This window comes from Pseudophryne corroboree, chromosome 1 (genome assembly GCF_028390025.1).
Source record: "Pseudophryne corroboree isolate aPseCor3 chromosome 1, aPseCor3.hap2, whole genome shotgun sequence".
Lineage (NCBI taxonomy): Eukaryota > Metazoa > Chordata > Amphibia > Anura > Myobatrachidae > Pseudophryne > Pseudophryne corroboree.
The window spans coordinates 993865300-993883177 of NC_086444.1; the positions used below are offsets into that span (position 1 = coordinate 993865300).

The following is a 17878-nucleotide window of genomic DNA, read 5'->3' on the forward strand; positions in this document are numbered from 1 at the left end:
CACTGGGCTCCACAAGGCGCCCACCCTGACGCACTTAGCTTCTTTGGGTTGGTATGGCATTAGCCGCTGACACGTCTCCTGTCGTGAGAATGCGGTGTTGTGGCTACTAACCATTGTCGTCTCTTTTCCTGCTACTGCATTGGACTGGTTGACTAAAAACTGAGATCCTGTGCAGGGAGGCGGGGTGATATAGGAGGCGGTGCTATGCATTCTGGGAACAGTCAAAGCTTTGAGCCTGTTGGTGCCTTGGATCAAGATCCAACTCTACACCCCATTGTCCATTCCTTGTGGAGCCCAGTGTACCCCGCAGAAAGAGTTTTAACAAAGGTAAGTTCTTACCATAAAACTCGTTTATCATTCCACTACCTATGGCACTGATTTTTAAATTAAGGGTCATATTGATTGTAATGCCACATATGTGATCTACTTGATAACCTGCACGTGTGGCATCCAATATGTAGGACAAACTATTTGAAAGTTAAATTCAAGGTTCCTAGAACACAGACAGAATGTAATGAAGGGTGTAAGAACACACAGTTTGTCTACACACATCAAATGTAGGCAAGTATGGATGGTTTGGTGATACAGGGCATTGAGCTTACACCCACCACAGCCAGGGGTGGAGATAGGTTCAATCGTCTTTGCAAAAGGGAGGCATTTTGAATTTTTTCTTTGGGCTCATTATCTCCTTTGGGTCTCAATGATAATATAGAAATTAATAATATATGAGATCCGAATTTAAAATGGTAAAATATTGCTGTTTTTTTCTAAATATTGTCTCTTTAAATATTTTCCCAAGTAGTGTTTTTAAATATTCTAGGATCTATTGTTGTTTTTTCTTGGGTCGGACTATGATAGAAGGGCATTTTCTTGATTATGATAGATGTTGGATATTATAAATAATTGATAATATAACAAAATAATATTTTTTAATAGACAGGCTAAAATGAGTATAGAGTGGGATTTGAAGCCAGAGAAATAGACAGCAAGTCAGTAGCTCTACCCATTAGACTATGCCTGTCATGTCTAGCTTGATAGTATATTCTATATCCACTTATCTCCTGCATTGGTGTAATTGTGACAATTCTCTACTCACGTGTTGCCATTTTTATTCATGTTTTAATTTTTATCCTGTGATAATTTGTATTATATATACAGTGTATTAGAATATATATTATAATTATGAGGGATATGGTTCCCATGATGCATTGATATAGAGGTTACTCAGCTGGCCACAAAATGTATATATGCATATAACACCTGGAGCACACCTGTCTCTTATAATGAATGAAAACAATCAATTGGAGGAGACTCAGTTTAAATAGAAGTGTGTTAAGCACAGGTGGCTATATTCTGATGAAACCGTTAAAAGAATACAACGGAGAAACGCGTTAAGGGCACTCTGCATTAGTGCTTTGGAACACTCATTCATTCTGGACTTTTGGCTAGACCTATCTGCTGCAGTTTGTTCATCACACATCTGCCCCGGTGAGGCAAAATCAAGCCGCTCCAGCGAGGAAAAGCTAAGCGGCGCGCTGCTGCAGCCGGGTGCCATTCTCTGTGTGAAAAAGTACCACTGATCCTGGCCGTGGTGTGAAAGCCTCATTAACATCAGCTCCGGTGAGGAGAAGCTAAGCGGCTCCAGCGAGGAGAAGTTCAGCGGCACGCTGCCGTAGCTGGGCGCCGCGCTCCACCGGTGAGAGTATCACTATTCTGGCCACGGTGAGGTGAGACACAGTTCTCTAATTGACTTAGCTGCTACCTGTTTGTTAGACACTCTACACTTCAGTGTGTCAGCAGATGAGAGAAGCCAAAGCAACACACTAAATTAAGTCAGCCGCTGCTAAGTGTCTACAATAATAGGATCACAGTCTGTTTAATAAAACCGGATAAAGAAAGTATATGGCTGCAGCATCTAACATCCTTGTTTGGACATAAGTCACAGTTCACTAGCCTAAGTGGTCTGCATTTAATTATCAGCTTTTGCGTGGATAATTATCCAGAATACATCAGAGCTGGACATTAATTAAAATAACAGCCACATAGGTGGAAACAAAAGGATTCTGAAGCCAAACTAGTTACATAAATGGCAGCTGGTAACATATATAATATTATGGACTGTTATGTTTACCCATGAATTGCTATCTCTTTTGTAGCAAGATTGTAGCAATTATTAAATCATAGTGTTTCAATAGCTCTATAGTGCTAATATGCATATGTTAATGGCATAAAGAATATTTTTATAGTTTTTAATGTGCAGTAAATTTGTTTAAAACTTTATGCACTCTCTTATATATGTGTATCTGTGATATAATTTTAGTATAACTTCAGACTACTAAAGTGGGAGCTGCATCTAGGCCCTCATTCCGAGTTGTTCGCTCGCTAGCTGTTTTTAGCAGCATTGCACACGCTAAGCTGCCGCCCTCTGGGAGTGTATCTTAGCATAGCAGAATTGTGAACGAAAGATTAGCAGAATTGCGAATAGAAAATTCTTAGCAGTTTCTGAGTAGCTCGAGACTTACTCCTACATTGCGATCAGTTCATTCAGTTTCGTTCCTGATTTGACGTCCCAAACACACCCAGCGTTCGGCCAGACACTCCCCCGTTTCTCCAGCCACTCCCGCGTCTTTCCCTGAAACGCCTGCGTTTTTCCGCACACTCCCAGAAAACGGTCAGTTTCCGCCCAGAAACACCCACTTCCTGTCAATCACTCACCAATCAGCAGATCGATTAAAAAGCTTTGTTATGCCGTGAGTAAAATACCTAACTTTTGTGTAAAATAACTAAGCGCATGCGCTCTACGAACCTTGCGCATGCGCAGTAAGCGACTAATCGCAGTATAGCGAAAATAGTCAACGAGCGAACAACTCAGAATGACCCCCCTAGTTTTTATAATCTTTTGGTGACCAGCATAGTAATTAGGAATTTTATGTAAGCAAGATAATTTGTATTTGGATAATAAATAAAGATATTTACTATTGCGCCCGATATAATATTCATACACAGACGCAGGTATGCCCTTTCATTATTTGGTTGGTAACTCTGTGTGCCTGTGTTTGTATATTTTTTAATTATAGATCACTAATAAAAATCCCCGGCAATTTCGAAGCATTTTTTTTTTGGGAAAAAATCATCAGTTAAGTCCCAAACTGTGTGCCGTGGCTCCCTGGGGTGCCTCGGGACACTTGCAGAGGTGCCTTGGATTGGTGCTTCAGGACCAATTGAAATTATTTATGGTCAATATAATAAGAAAAACTATGGGCCAGATGCATCATCGCTTGGAAAGTGATAAAATGGAGAGTGAAAAAGTACCAGCCAATCAGCTCCTACCTGCCATTATTCAAACAGGGCCTGTGATATGGCAGTTAGGACATGATTGGCTGGTACTTTTTCACTGCCCATTTTATCACTCTCTAAGCGATGTTGCATCTAGCCCTAGTGCTAGTAGCTGTCAGTCATAAAATATGGGGACAAACAGAAGCAAATCTTGTCCCTCACCACACAATTGAGCCTAAGGATGACATATAAACACAATCTACTTAATTTAATATTTCTTTCTAAATTTCTCAATAAGAAATTTTTGGCCTAGGTGTGCCGTGAAAAAAATTCTAATACTCTTGGGCGCCATGATTCAAAAAAGTTTGGTAACCACTGAGTTAAGTGGTTAATACATCTGTCCCTCAATCCTCAAGGTACCCTAATGATCCAGGTTTTGATTTAACCATCTGTGCTCAACCATGGATATCCTTAAAAGCTGGACTGCTAGGGTGCCATGATGATCGAGTTTGGGAACCTCTGCCTTAAGGAATTAGCATAGAGCTCATGATCTTTCCTCTAGTCCATATCCTTTCCAATGAACAAATAGCTAAGTTTATGTTGCACCCATTTGGAATCCAGGAAGTTTTTCATCCACATATTCAGTATGCCATTCAATGACACCACTGGAGCACATCTAACTGGCTGTCTCCTAAAAATATTTTAGAAACATGAGCTAGTTCCAATAAACACAAATGAAATGTTGGTAGACAGTTATACCATATATCCATCATTAAGGATAATTATCAACAACCTTGTAAATTTAAACTAATTTGAATGAGACGCACCATGTTTCAAGGAAAGACACACTTTACTTCAGAGTCTTTTTAGATAGCAAGACATTTTCTGATCCCAGGACGATTTGATATAATGACATTGGAAGATTATGCAAATGTGGGGTGTAGCCCATAAATACAGAGAAACAAAGACTATCCAAGGATGAATTCAGTGAAATATAAGCAAATTTACCTCACAGGAGATTGTCATGAATTCAGAGATGTAACACCTTAAATATTGTTCAAGTGATTAATTCATCCCTTCAGTAGTCCATTAGTTTGTGGATAAGCAGACAACTTAAGGCCTAATTCAGCATGGAACGCAATAAAAGTTAAAAGTAAAAATGCAGCATTTTAAACGTTGGAAGTCTAAAATATAGGTTGTTCCAATAATGGAATATTCAAACATTTGAAAAGGTTGCCATGTCCGGAAGGTACTGAAACATATTGCACACCATGGGGGTAATTTAGATATAAACCTATAAAATGCCCATATTCACATGTACAAATATGAATATGGGCATTTTGTTTGTGTTTCCAAGTTTGTTTTTTATTTAAAAAAAAGTTACATGCATGTTAAGCTAAGGGACAACATTAAATCTAAAACACAGATGTGTCTAAAGCAAATATGCAGCATCATCTTCTGTATAAACATTTATGGCACTTTATTTGCAAAATAGTTCAATGCTCTTTGCAAACAGGTATTTTTCCTGAACCACTAAAGAAAACAATAGTCAGATCATTTCGTAAAAAATCTACTTTAGACCCTGACTGCATGACCAACTACATGCTAGTATCAAACCTTCCTTTTCCAGGAAACGTTATTGAGAAAATGGTTGCAACTCAACTAGAAGCCCACCTGTCAACCCATGACATTTATGACCCATTCCAGTCAGGATTCAGGAGAAGACATAGGGGGCCTAATTCAGACCTGATCACAGCAGCAAATTTGTTAGCTAATGATGGGCAAAACCATGTGCACTGCAGGGGGTGGGGAGATATAACATGTGCAGAGAAAGTTAGATTTGGATGGGACGTGTTCAAACTGAAATCTAAATTGTAGTGTAAAAATAAAGCAGCCAGTATTTACCCTGCACAGAAACAAAATAACCCACCCAAATCTAACTCTCTCTGCACATGTCACATAGATTTGGTAAGGTTTTGCATTTTTTTTTTAAAGTGGCAATCATTTACACTGCAATGATCTGGTTTTGCAGTGTAAATTATTGCCACTTTAAAAAAAAACCTGCAAAAACCTTACCAAATCTCTCACTTTCTGAAACTCTATTACATTTGGCCCCAGGTGTCAGCCACAATCAAATCCTCGTTCTTTTCATCTGAGGAACATAGCCAGAATCAAGCACTTAATTCCCTCAGAAGATCTGCCTAAAGTCATACATCCATTTGTATCATCACGCTTAGACTACTGCAATGCCCTCTATTTTGGACTCCCTGCAAAAGAATTGCACCACTTGCAGATGGTACAAAATGCAGCTGTCAGACTATTAAGCAACCAGCCCTGTTCCAGCCACATAACACCCATTCTCTACTACCTTCACTGGCTACCTGTAAAATGGTGAATCGTTTTCAAGATTGGCTTACTTTCAAAGCCCTACATGACCAGGGCCCAAGTAACTTGAAGCAGCTTCTGATTCCTTACTGTCCCACTTGATTACTGCGATCTGTAGATGAAGGACTACTAACATTACCTAGAATCTCCCTGAAATCATCTCGGGGTCGAACTTTCAGCTTTGTGGCACTGACTCTATGGAACTCTCTTCCTCGCATAGTGCAAGAAGCCTCTACTCTAGAATCCTTCAAAATACACTTAAGGATTACCTATTTACTCAATCATCTCACTGATATCTACTGTTAAGCTTGTTTTGTGTTTTAAGCTGTAACAACAATTGTAAAGCACTTTGAGTCCTATTAGGAGAAAAGTGCTAAATAAATAACATTATTATTATTATTTGTAGTTTAGCTGCAAAATTAAGATACCATTGCTGTTCAATTGGACATACTGTATCTCAAAAGAGACTTGCTTTCTGTACTACACTGGCACATGAAAGCTACTGAGCAGCCGCTCTAAGCACAAAGGGGTGCAAATGTCACATGTACAACTGAAAATATAGTTGCAATTTGTGTGCATGTGCAATCAGAATATTACTATTAAGGGGTATATGGAATTCGACCGTTTTTGGATTCGACACAATTCGACAGTCGAATCCCGGCCGCCGGGACCCGAATTCGACATATTCAATAAAAAATGGATTTGACAGTCCCGCTGTCGAAAAACGGACCAATTGACGATAATGTGCGTCCTGGATTTGACTTCATGGATGGTACAAAAGTTGTAAAAAAAAAAACCTAAAAAAAATTGCGTGGGGTCCCCCCTCCTAAGCATAACCAGCCTCGGGCTCTTTGAGCCGGTCCTGGTTGTAAAAATACGGGGAAAAAATGACATGGGATCCCCCCGTATTTTAACAACTTTGCGGTCAGCGGTTGAGGTTACTCGCGGTCAACCGCTGACCGCAAAGTTCCCACATTGGATACAATGGAGCGCCTATGTGCTACAGTGTATCGCGAGTGTGCCGCCTGACAGCTCAGACACGCACAGCCAATCAGGAGAGTGCCACGACGTGGCGCTCCCTGATTGGCTGAAGGGACCCTCTTTGACAGCAGTGAAATTTTAACCCATTCCCACCCCTTCCCACTGAAAAACATGCACTGATCTCTCCATATTATTTTAGTCCGTAAAAAAAAAAATATATATATTTAAAAAAATATATTAAATAATACTTGTGGCTCCTAAATAGACAAACCAAGTAGATAATCCCTTCTAATATAAATAGATATGCTATTAGCAATCAAAAAAACACAAAAAAAACATGTTTTTAATTTTTTTTATTAGATCACGACAGCAAAATGAGGCGGAATGAAATTGACGAAATGACTGTCGAAAAGCACTGTTGTCGAATTGACATTCTTCAATTGAATATACTTTTGTCGAAAAGCTGCATTTTGACAATTGCAGACATGTCGAATTTGAAAAATGTCGACTTGCAAAAAGTCGAATCTGAAACGGCAGGTTTTTTGACGAAAAGTACTGTATTGCATTGTCGAATCCAATTCGACAGGTTTTTTTTGTCGAAAATGCCCCATTTTTCGACATTTGCGGCAATTCGACCGCGATTGCATATGGCCCTAAGTCACCCAAAAGAAACAGTAGTTTGCAGAAATCTATGACCTGATAATATTATTTGTTCTAGGGCAGTGTTTCCCAAACTATTCCATTAACCACTGTTCTAGGGAATATAACTGACATATAGCAATAGCTGGTGGGTGGATAAGCAAGCCTCTCAATAATAATAATTTTTTTTTTAGAAACCACTCTTTCTCCAACAAGTCTCAGCGGGGGACACATTTGCAGGTAACCAGCAGAAGGAGAAAACTGGGATAACATTATTTTGATAAAATTATAAATGTCCTGGTCTCATGGAGGCAGTACGGGTGGCCGTGAGAGTGTATGGAGCACGCTATGTCCAATGGAAATGTCCCTGCTGAGCCTGGTCCTCTCCCCCCACAGTTCCCTGTTCACCTTGGTAGGTAGGCCCGGGGGCAGTCCTGATGTTCCCAGACGGAGGGGTAGTATGCATGGTCCTGATGTTTTCATGACAGAGGTGAGAGAGGCCACATAATGATCTTGAGCTGCTGTGTTTGTGAAACTTGTTTAATTTAATATTCTAGAGTAGTCCAAAGTCTAAATCAAGTTTAAACGCATCCTTAAAATGACATCCTTGTAGGTATAATTTAACTTCACATATCCCCATAAGGAGGTCAGGGCAGAGCATCTGCTCTCTGAGCTAATGGTCACGTGACCACTTAAGCCACCTCTCTGGAAGATTTTTCGGAAGCCTACTGATAACAATACCAAGCCTATACTTGGATAATGAAGAATACAATGGTTCAAATAGAAGGAAAGAGGACACTGAATCTTTTCAAGTTAAATGATAAAAACATAACAGCCCACTATTGGCCTATATAGTGTGAAAGAACAGATGTCAACTTAATCTTAGTTTGGACAACCAAATGGTAAAACAGATCAATAATCATGATTTCACTAGCTGCTGACGCATGTTGCTTCTCATGCTTCCCTAGCACGCCAATAATAAAGTCTTTAATTTCCTAAAACAACTCTGGACAACGCTAGCAAGTGGTAACACTCTGACTAATATTCAAACAGAAAAACTATTTGATATATCTAGGAAAAACTTTTAACAGAAATCAGAGTTCTTCCCCATTAAATCAAAAGGCACTAGCCTAGAAACTTTCTACAAAGTGACTTTAGATGATTTCAAAAGAATGTGCACAGATATTGACACCAACCCAAAGAAGGGAAAATCTAATCTTTCAAGACAAGAGAGCCCTGAATAATCTAATCAAAGATCAAACAATTATTATTAAAGAGGCGGACAAGGGGGGTGGGCTTGTTATACAAAACAAAACTGATTATATATCAGAAGCAACAAGACAACTAGATGATCATAACTTTTATATAAAATTAACTCGAGATCCTACGCAAAGCTTCCTCCAGGAACTTGTGACCCTTCTGGAAGATGGTGTAGATGCTGAAATATCTAAAGAGGAATATCATTTCTTATACTCACCACATCCGGTCACCTCCGTTTATTATCACTTACCCAAGATACACAAATCCCTCACTACACCTCCTGGGCGCCCCATAATTTCTGGTATCCACTCCCTCACCTCTAATTTATCCTTTTACGTTGATTAATTTCTACAACCTCGGGTGTCCACACTCAGGTCCCACATCAAAGATACGACTCATTTTCTTTCTCTGATTAAAGATGTAAAATGGAAGGATATGTACGCATTTCTTACTTTAGACGTACAGAGTTTATACTCTAATATTCCTCATGAAAAAGGTATACAGACCAGCTCTAATCGATTGATCCGAGATGGAGACCTGAGTGTGGCACATCAAAAATTTATTATAGATGCTATCTCATATATCCTTTGTCACAATTATTTTTTGTTTCTTGATTCATTTTATCTTCAAGTCAAGGGTACTGCCATGGGGACCAGGTTCGCGCCCAGTTATGCCAACCTCTATATGGGGGAGTTGGAGGACCATCTTATTTGGGGGGGAGACTGGGGCGCGAACCTGGTCCTATATGGCTGATACATTAACGATTTGTTTATTATTTGGGATGGGGATGCACCTTCAGCACAATTTTTTGTTGATACTCTTAATCACAACACATTTGATTTGGTTTTTACTCATCAATATCATCCACACCGTATGAACTTCTTGGACATATCACTACAAGTTTCGAATGATAAGATATGTACCACTAATTACACTAAAGAGATTGGCACTAATGCATATCTACACTACTCTAGCGCACATTACCCCCCCCCCCCCTGGAAGAAGAGTATTCCTCGGGGCCAATTTATATGCCTCAGACGTAATTGTTCTGATTTTGAATCCTTCGAAACTCAAGCATTGGAGATGCTTGCAACCTTTGAACAGAGAGGCTATCCAAAAGCCCTCCTAAAAAAAGCATTTGAGGATACCAAAAGGATGGATAGGGACACACTGCTATCCCAGAAGAAAGATAGAAATGATGAGCCAGTGGAAGATAGACAACTAGCCTTTATCTCTACCTATACTAATTACTGCCCCAAATTAAACAGATTATAAAGAAAAATCATGGAATTCTTAAACAAGACTATTTACTAGCACCCCTACTACCAATAGAACCAATATTTGTCTTTCGAAAGAACAAATCCCTCAAAAATAGATTAGCACCTAGTTTTTTGAAGCCAGAATCAAAAACAATACCTCATAATCACTCATGGTTACAAACAGAAACTAGAGGTTTTTTTTTTTAAATGCGGAGCGAATAGATGTATTACCTGCAATCATATTGACAATAAAATCAAACATGTTAAAATAGAGAGTAATGAGGAGATGTATGAAATAAAACATTTTATTAATTGCAATTCTACTTATGTTATTTATATTCTCGTCTGTGAATGCGGTCTCAAATATGTGGGACGCACAACAAGGAAATTAAAAATTAGGTTCCTTGAACACCGTAGGAACATCATTAAGAGGTTTGAGTCACATAGTGTCTCTCAACACTTTCATAATGGCAATACCCAAAACCTTAGAATTATTGGGGTGGAACATATTCCAGTGACAAGCAGAGGGGGCGATAGATATAAGAGGCTTTGCCAACAAGAAGCCTATTGGATGTTTAAGATGGGTACTATCTACCCGGGAGGTCTAAACGAGGCGGTTGAATTGAATTCTATAATTTGATATATCAATTCTTGATGTTATATGTTCACTGTTCCCATGTTTTTTACTTTTCACTCTCAATACAAAACAGCAGTACCATGTTAATGTGGCAATTCTACCATGTGTATCCTTTATTGTTCTATATATTTGGTTATATGAGGGGGGGGGCACAACAAATATAATAATAAAAAAAAAGGGAGGGGAATTCTATACTCTGTACTTTATCCATCAGAAGGCATAATATTCCCAAAAAATGCTTCTCCTAATATAAATATGGTCTCATTTCTTACTTTATGTCTATTCCATGCAACACTGTTGGAATATATGGTCAAGTGCTTTCCCTCTCTATTTAATACCTATGGAGTATATAGGGCTGATACCTGGAGTCCTGGCAGTGAGGGCGGAAGTGCTGCTATAACATTATCCTCAGCTTTCCTCCCTTTCAGATGTACGCTGAGGGCGGAAGTGATGCCGTGCTGAGGGCGGAAGCAACCTTCCGAGTGTCTACCCATAAAATGATGATGAACAGTGCCGCTCACGTGACGCGATGTAAGTCACGTGATCCAGCGTCTGGTTTCCCTAGTCTCCTCTATACATATGTTAAGAGCGGAAGTGATGCTGAGCCGAAGGGCGGAAGTAACCCTCTCGGCGGCCGCCCTCACACTAGTAATAAACATATACGATCACGTGATACGATATGGGTCACGTGATCGGAACATTCAGTGCTCATACATTGGTTATAGTTCTGACCATGTGACACGGCATTGGCCTCAGATCCGACCACGTGACATGGCGGCGGTCACGTGATCGGGTTTTGGCCTACATGTCCCTGATAGGGAAAATCAAGTGTTTCCCTCTATACTATCCCCATCCAATTAGAATCTCTGTGGAAAGATCCCATAGCGACCTTAGTACTAACAAAGTCTCTGATTGGTTGCTAACCTATGTACACCTCCTGGTTTTTCCAGCTGTCCTAATTAGATATCTTTTAGAAGTCTTTATTTACGATTTAAAATGTTATTATGTTCATATTTTTTCCATCACAAGAGAAGTAGGTCTGTCTTCTTTACAAATATGTATTATTATTTGTCTATTATCTGATAATTATGCAACACCAGTTCCAGGTGCTAATCAGCTACCATATTGAAATGGGTATATAAACCCCACATGTTTTACTCATGGACACCTTTGAAAAAGCTGCCACCCCAGTGCAGCGAAACGCGTCAGCCTACAGGGACCCACGACAGGAAACTTTAATTGAAAGTCCGGACCATCCCCCACTACATTCCAGCACAAGACCCTATCGGAGGGCGTTTGCAATCTGGCCGAACTGTTGAATCTTCTCCACCGTAGTGCATGAGGAGCTCATTATCTACCATCTTGGAGCAACATACCCTCTAGCGGTAAAGCTACAATTTTTGGATATACATCCCACCGCATTGCATGAGGAGCTCACCGTCTACCTTCTTGGAGCTATACACCCTCTAGCGGTAAAACCACAATCTTTGGATATATACATACCTCCTTGCAATTGCTGGACTTACATCAATAGGGGAAAGAATTTGGAACGGACTTCCTCAATCCAATACTGTTTACTATCCTGGCACATGGGTAACCCTGATTTTATTTATTTTATTATGTTTATCTTTTAATGTTTATGTAACCACCATTAATGGTATATATTTCTATTCATATTAATGTTTAATATTAAATATTGAATTATCAGATATCACTGTTGTTTATGCATTAATTCAGCGCAGCCTACCTTGCTTTCTTGTTTACATATTGTGGGAGTGACTTCCCATTTTTTTCCGGCTGCTGCTTGACATAGCACCCCATATCTAAAGCGCCCGAGAACCTTGGGTTATTCCCTTTTTTCCACACAATGCTAGCAAGTTGTAGGGTGCTAGGTGGCAATCCTATTCCCAAAGAAAGTTTGCATGTCATAGATTCTTGCAAACTACTGTTTATCAGGAGGTTTGCCATCTAACAATAGCAGGTGGACAGACAACCACATACTTGGTGGTTGCCTGAAGAAAGTTGATCTTTTGCAGATATGTTGGTCTACAATAATGTGAATGGTGTGCATTATGGATTGTAGGGACATACCTTTTTGCTGCTGCACTAGAGGTGGCAGCATTCCCAAAGGAGTGTTCCTTAAAGTGAGAAGCGTCAATGCCAGATCTTTTCATAGGCGCAACTAGTCCTCCTCTAATCAGGGGTGCCAAAAGAGAGAAAGGGGGAGGGTACTAATATACCAGGGGCCTGTTGGAGGGTGGCCCAGGCCAGCTGCCGAGGGGAACATATGACCGGCTTTTAGTTTTTTTGGGGAATTGGGCAAGGCCACGCCCCCTAAATTTGGTCACTTCCCTCAGTATCCGTGCCATGATGATCTTCTATCAGCCCTGCTTTTAACTGTAGGTGGTTTGGCAGGCTGAAACTTATTTTTTTAGTGAAGCAGTAAGTTTCAAGTATGAGCTATGGCAAGTTACCAAAGACTTGGACTTGTCAAACTAAACTATATGATTTTCAAAAGGAGAATGTTTTGGATCGGTAATATAAATGAAGGTTAGATCGGCATCCTTGGCCACAAAAGCTAAATTTAGTAATATTAAAAAGGTTCTTAATAAAAGGACATTCTTTGAACAGAGGATTAATGGCGCTGGGTAGGAAAAATTCCTCTTAGTAAGCGATTTTTAATCATATATTCAGTTATTCTTGATGACCAGGCAAAAGCTGAACCAATGGAGTATATGGTATCTGATGCGGTTTCATATTTGGCAACCTGAAAGTCCAATGCCAGACAGAGAGCAGATGGTCTTGCTGTATTAGCATTACTATACCATGCATTTTACTCTCTAATCATTGCAGAATATCTGGTCCTTGCATGTCCTCAGAGAGACAACGATAAGGACTACTGTAGTAGATGACAATCCTGAGTCTGTCGGTAGCCCAATGTGCACTGTGGAAAACTTTTCCTAGAGATCTGCAGTGACCTGGAAGCAGTCTGTTGGGCTCTTTGCACATCTGGCTGATTAGAGGGAACCATATCCTTCTTGGCCCGAGGGAACACACTTTGATTAACAAAGATATCTAGAATGCTTTCATTTTGTGCAACATCTTCAGCAGAAGATATATGGGAGATTAAGGTCTGCCCATGGGATAGTCAATATATCTCTCTCAAGTGCTGCATTGCCACACTTAGGACACAAAGCTGGAAACTGGAGCTTTAGAAATGAGTTGCCAAAATATATTTTCTAGGAACACCTGAAGTTTTAAACCATTGCATGAAATATTAATTTAAGCATTTGAATAAAATATTCTCTAATCCCTAGGGCTTTTGTGCACGGAGACAGAGAATGAGGACCTCCCATCCTAGTGTTCAGGTAAGAAACTGTAGTTGCTGTCCTGACAAATTTAATCTGCAAATTCCCATAGGTGACTGGGAACTAAAGCACTGAGGGCTAACATAGCTGGCCTTAACTTGAGCAGATAGGAGCCTACTGTTTCATTGTGGACCACATGCCTCACACTGCCTGGTTCTGAGTGAATGCTCCCCAATATTTTAGAAATTCATCTCTCAATAGAATCTGTATAGGCTGCAGTGTAGGGGAACATGGAAGAACCCTCTGTGTAAGGCCTTCTCTTTTTGTAATAACTTTATCTGTACCTTAAATGTATCGCATGATGATGAACCATCAGTGAAATAGAATTCATACCACTTTCTTGGAAGGAAAGCCATCAGACAGAAATAAGAGGTATCTCGATGTGTGGGAAGGAGTCAGAATTCATTTTTAGCTCGTATATGGATATGTATTTATGTATGCCAGGGTATACAGTTAGACCTGAATGATTAATGTGTGTCCTGGTTTATTATGCAGTGCACTCTACTGAGGGTGACAATAACATAGAATGGAACTACTGCTTTCATTTAACGTGTGAAGGCATAAGAGGCTATTTAGAGGTCGAACACCATTACAGAGCACTGAAACAGGTGGAAAGTATAGTGGAAAAGACCAAAGATGTCTATGGTGGGTGGGCTGAAGCCAAATGGAAAACCTCCTATACTTTGTTTCCTTTGGGCAGAAATTTAGTTTTGCCTCAAACTAGACCTAGAGATATCGGATAGACCTTTTATCTTGAACCTTTTCTTTTGTGTGTACATATTCAGTGCCTTCATATTAATTGGCACTAGCCTGAATAACCCACTTGGCCACTCTGGGAAAAGAATCATCCAGACTTTAGAGGCCCGTACTGCCAAATCTATTGTTCCCTGCTAGCAAGCTATAGATAAGACTTTGTTTAGCAAAGGACTGCAACTCATTTAGAATAAGGAATTGAATGAGGAGGACTCAGTGGGGTAAATTTATTAAGATGGGCATTCGGTTTAAGATGGGATGTTGCCTTCTAGAAGATAATACCTGGAATCTGATTGGTTGCTATGGGCAACATCCCATCGTAAACAGAACTCCCATCTTAGTAAATTTACCCCAGTCTGTTCTTTTTTTTTTAGGAACCACCTGTCTGAGCATGACATGTGGGCCTTGTAGTGAGCCCTGACATTCCCTAAAAAACCCCCTGTAGAGCTGTAAATAGTTGAGCATTATGTTTGGCCCCCTTCAGTCTTAAATTGGTGTTTTAATGGTACCAAATTTAGACAAAGGTACTGTGGCAGCTATGAATAGTAGAAATGTAGTGTCTGGATTTTGTTAAGGCAGGGTCCTGATCACCAAAGAGGACACTTTCTAGGTTTATAGGTCACATTTTTGATGCAACACTTCCCTAAAGATACTGGTAGTCAATGCAATGCCCCTAGTGTATTCTATATCTCCCCCATATGACATTGTTCACAGTAAACAATTATGTGCATCTGTCACATTTAAGTCACATGCCTGCCTCCATTAGACCAGGGCTCAACAACATTTTCTAAAATCTCGGAGCCAGTTCATAGTTTTCAACCAAAATTGATGAAAACTTCTATAAAACACAAAACATGCACTTTAGACTCCCCCCTTCAATGTCCATCTGTTGCACCCAATTCAAAGCATGCTACACAGAAGGGCCCAATTGATTGAAAGATACACAGTAGGACCCCCAATTCATAGTTAGGAGACTGCCATGTCAGCAGTCAAGTAGGGTGATATCAGTAGAGGGTTCCGGAGGACAGGGGGGTCACCATGTAAGCAGATTGGTATAGCATTTTGGGGAGACTTGATAGTAGCATAGCAGGGTGGTAAGCCTGAGGTAGACCCCATGTTAGCAGTGAGGGGGTAATGACCTGTCAGTAGAGGGTTCCTGCTGACTGTGGGTTACAATGTCAACAGAGAGGTATGGAGTCCCAAGGAGACTTCTTATCATCAGTGGAAAGGAGGGTATGAAAGGCGGTAGAGGCCTGTGGAGACCCCAAGTCAGCAGAGGAGGGGGGGGGGGGGAATCAGGTGGGATACATGCCAGCAGAGGGGCTGGGTTATAGTGTAATCTCAGTATGAGGGGAACTAGTGAGGTGCCATGTCAGTTAATAGGGGACGGACTATGGAGAAACCATGACAGCTGAAAAACCCTGTGCCAGCAGACAGACCACACAGTCCAGAGGGCCCTGGCAACACACATTGACCTGCAAAGACTTTTGTCCTCTGATTACCCAACAGATTCCACAAGCAGAAATCACCAGGAATCATGCTTAGAACAAGCTCCAGAAGTCTCCACCTTACATCTGTCCTCACGCCGTGGAAGCTGCCTTCTTCCAGTTTCCTGCATAGTAATGTATGCGTGCAGGGCACCCCAAACATGGCAGCAACCCCTCACTTGATTTTGCATTCTAGGCCCCACATAGCCCAGTTTTTTAAAATCCTAAATCCAGCTGTGTACTCATACACTGTCTTCAAAACAGCCACTCTTGAACTTCCGGTTCTGGTGCTGATGAACTCAGCAGCAGCAGCATGAGCTCTGTGGCAGCCCCCGCCAGCTTGCCCGGCGCAGCTACCTCAGACCCTGTGGCATGCTTTCCCCTGCTGAATGGATCGTTTTTGGCCGCCCCAGACCCTGCAAAACCGCTGCATCAGTGCCTGCCAATATCGCGGGAGGACTTCAATATGGCCGCCGGGTCACTGCCACCAGCACAGACACGCCAGCAGCCGCAGCTTGTGAGTAATGATAGAGGCTCTGATCTCCCCCATTCACAGGAGACAGATATTACTACTGCAGCCCCTACAGCCCAGCCTTCACATGTACAGATGCAGGCATTTGAAAGCCCTATAACATACTCCACTATGGCGCAGGCTATACAGGACACAATTAGTCCCATTATGGAATCCCATGCTTCCAAAGTCACGCAGGTTGTTCAAGATATAAAGTCCCAAATTAAACAGCTTTCCAAGAGGGTCCTGATGAATGAACACTGCTTTGGGGAAGTGTTTCAAGATGTCACTGATTTAAAGGCACATGCTGCCACTTTACAAAAAGCACATTTGCAGGTTTTAAACAAACTTGATGACCTTGAGAATCATTTGAGGCATAATAACCTTCGGATAATGGGACTCCCTGAATCCTTAAAGAGCCCTGCTCTTTTTACGTTTATACAATCTACCCTTCCTGACCTACTTGATATCCAAGATGTATGTGAAGGGATGGTTGTGGAACGGGCACATAGAATCGGCCCCTTGCGAGATACCTCAGCTAGCAGACCCCGTGCTTTTATCTTTCGCTCACTCAATTACATTCACAAAGATGCCATTTGGTGGGTGTCCAGACGCAAGAGAGACTTACACTGGAACGGCATCAAGCTTTACATATTTCAGGACTATTCGGCTGAGGTGGTGAGAGCACGGAAAGAATTTAACCCCATCTGCTCCAGCCTAGCGAAATCTGGAATCAAATTTGCCCTTATGTACCCTGCTCGCCTACGTGTGTTTTCTGGGTCATCCTTTAAAGATTTCTCTACTCCCTCTGACGCTGAATCATATTTGGCTGAAAGAGATGAGAAACAATCTTTGCAGAAGCTGTTTACCCAGGACGTTGTTCCTTGACATCTTTGCTAGCACCCATAGGGTCCTCATATAAAATTGCTCTAATGTCTACCGGACATTATATCACTGTGTATTATTATTGATGGTATTAAGTGTCTGATCTTACTCCATATCCCAAATTTGATGGGGATTGTTCCGTATTGGGACTCCCTATGTTTTTTTAGTTACCTATTCATATGGTTACTGCGGCAATATGGGTGTGGTATTGAAAGTCGACAGTAACTAGGTCGACCACTATTGGTCGACAGTAACTAGGTCGACAGGGTCTTTAGGTCGACATGTTCTAGGTCGGCAGGTCAAAAGGTCGACATGAGTTTTTAATGTTATTTTGGTGTAGTTTTCTTCGTAGAGTGACGGGAACCCCAATTAGTGCACCGCGTTCGCTCACCATGCTTCGGGCATGGTGCCTTCGCTCCGCTACCGCTCAGCACAGA

General features: G+C 41.0%; 1 long non-coding RNA gene across 1 annotated transcript; it reads left to right on the forward strand.

Annotated features, from left to right (window-relative positions):
* Nucleotides 1-1352: 1352 nt before the first annotated feature.
* Nucleotides 1353-17637, forward strand: LOC134981170 (uncharacterized). The gene is made up of 3 exons (XR_010190522.1): nucleotides 1353-1727; nucleotides 13755-13805; nucleotides 16068-17637. It is a non-coding gene; the product is annotated as an uncharacterized LOC134981170 (long non-coding RNA).
* The last annotated feature ends 241 nt before the right edge of the window (nucleotides 17638-17878 follow it).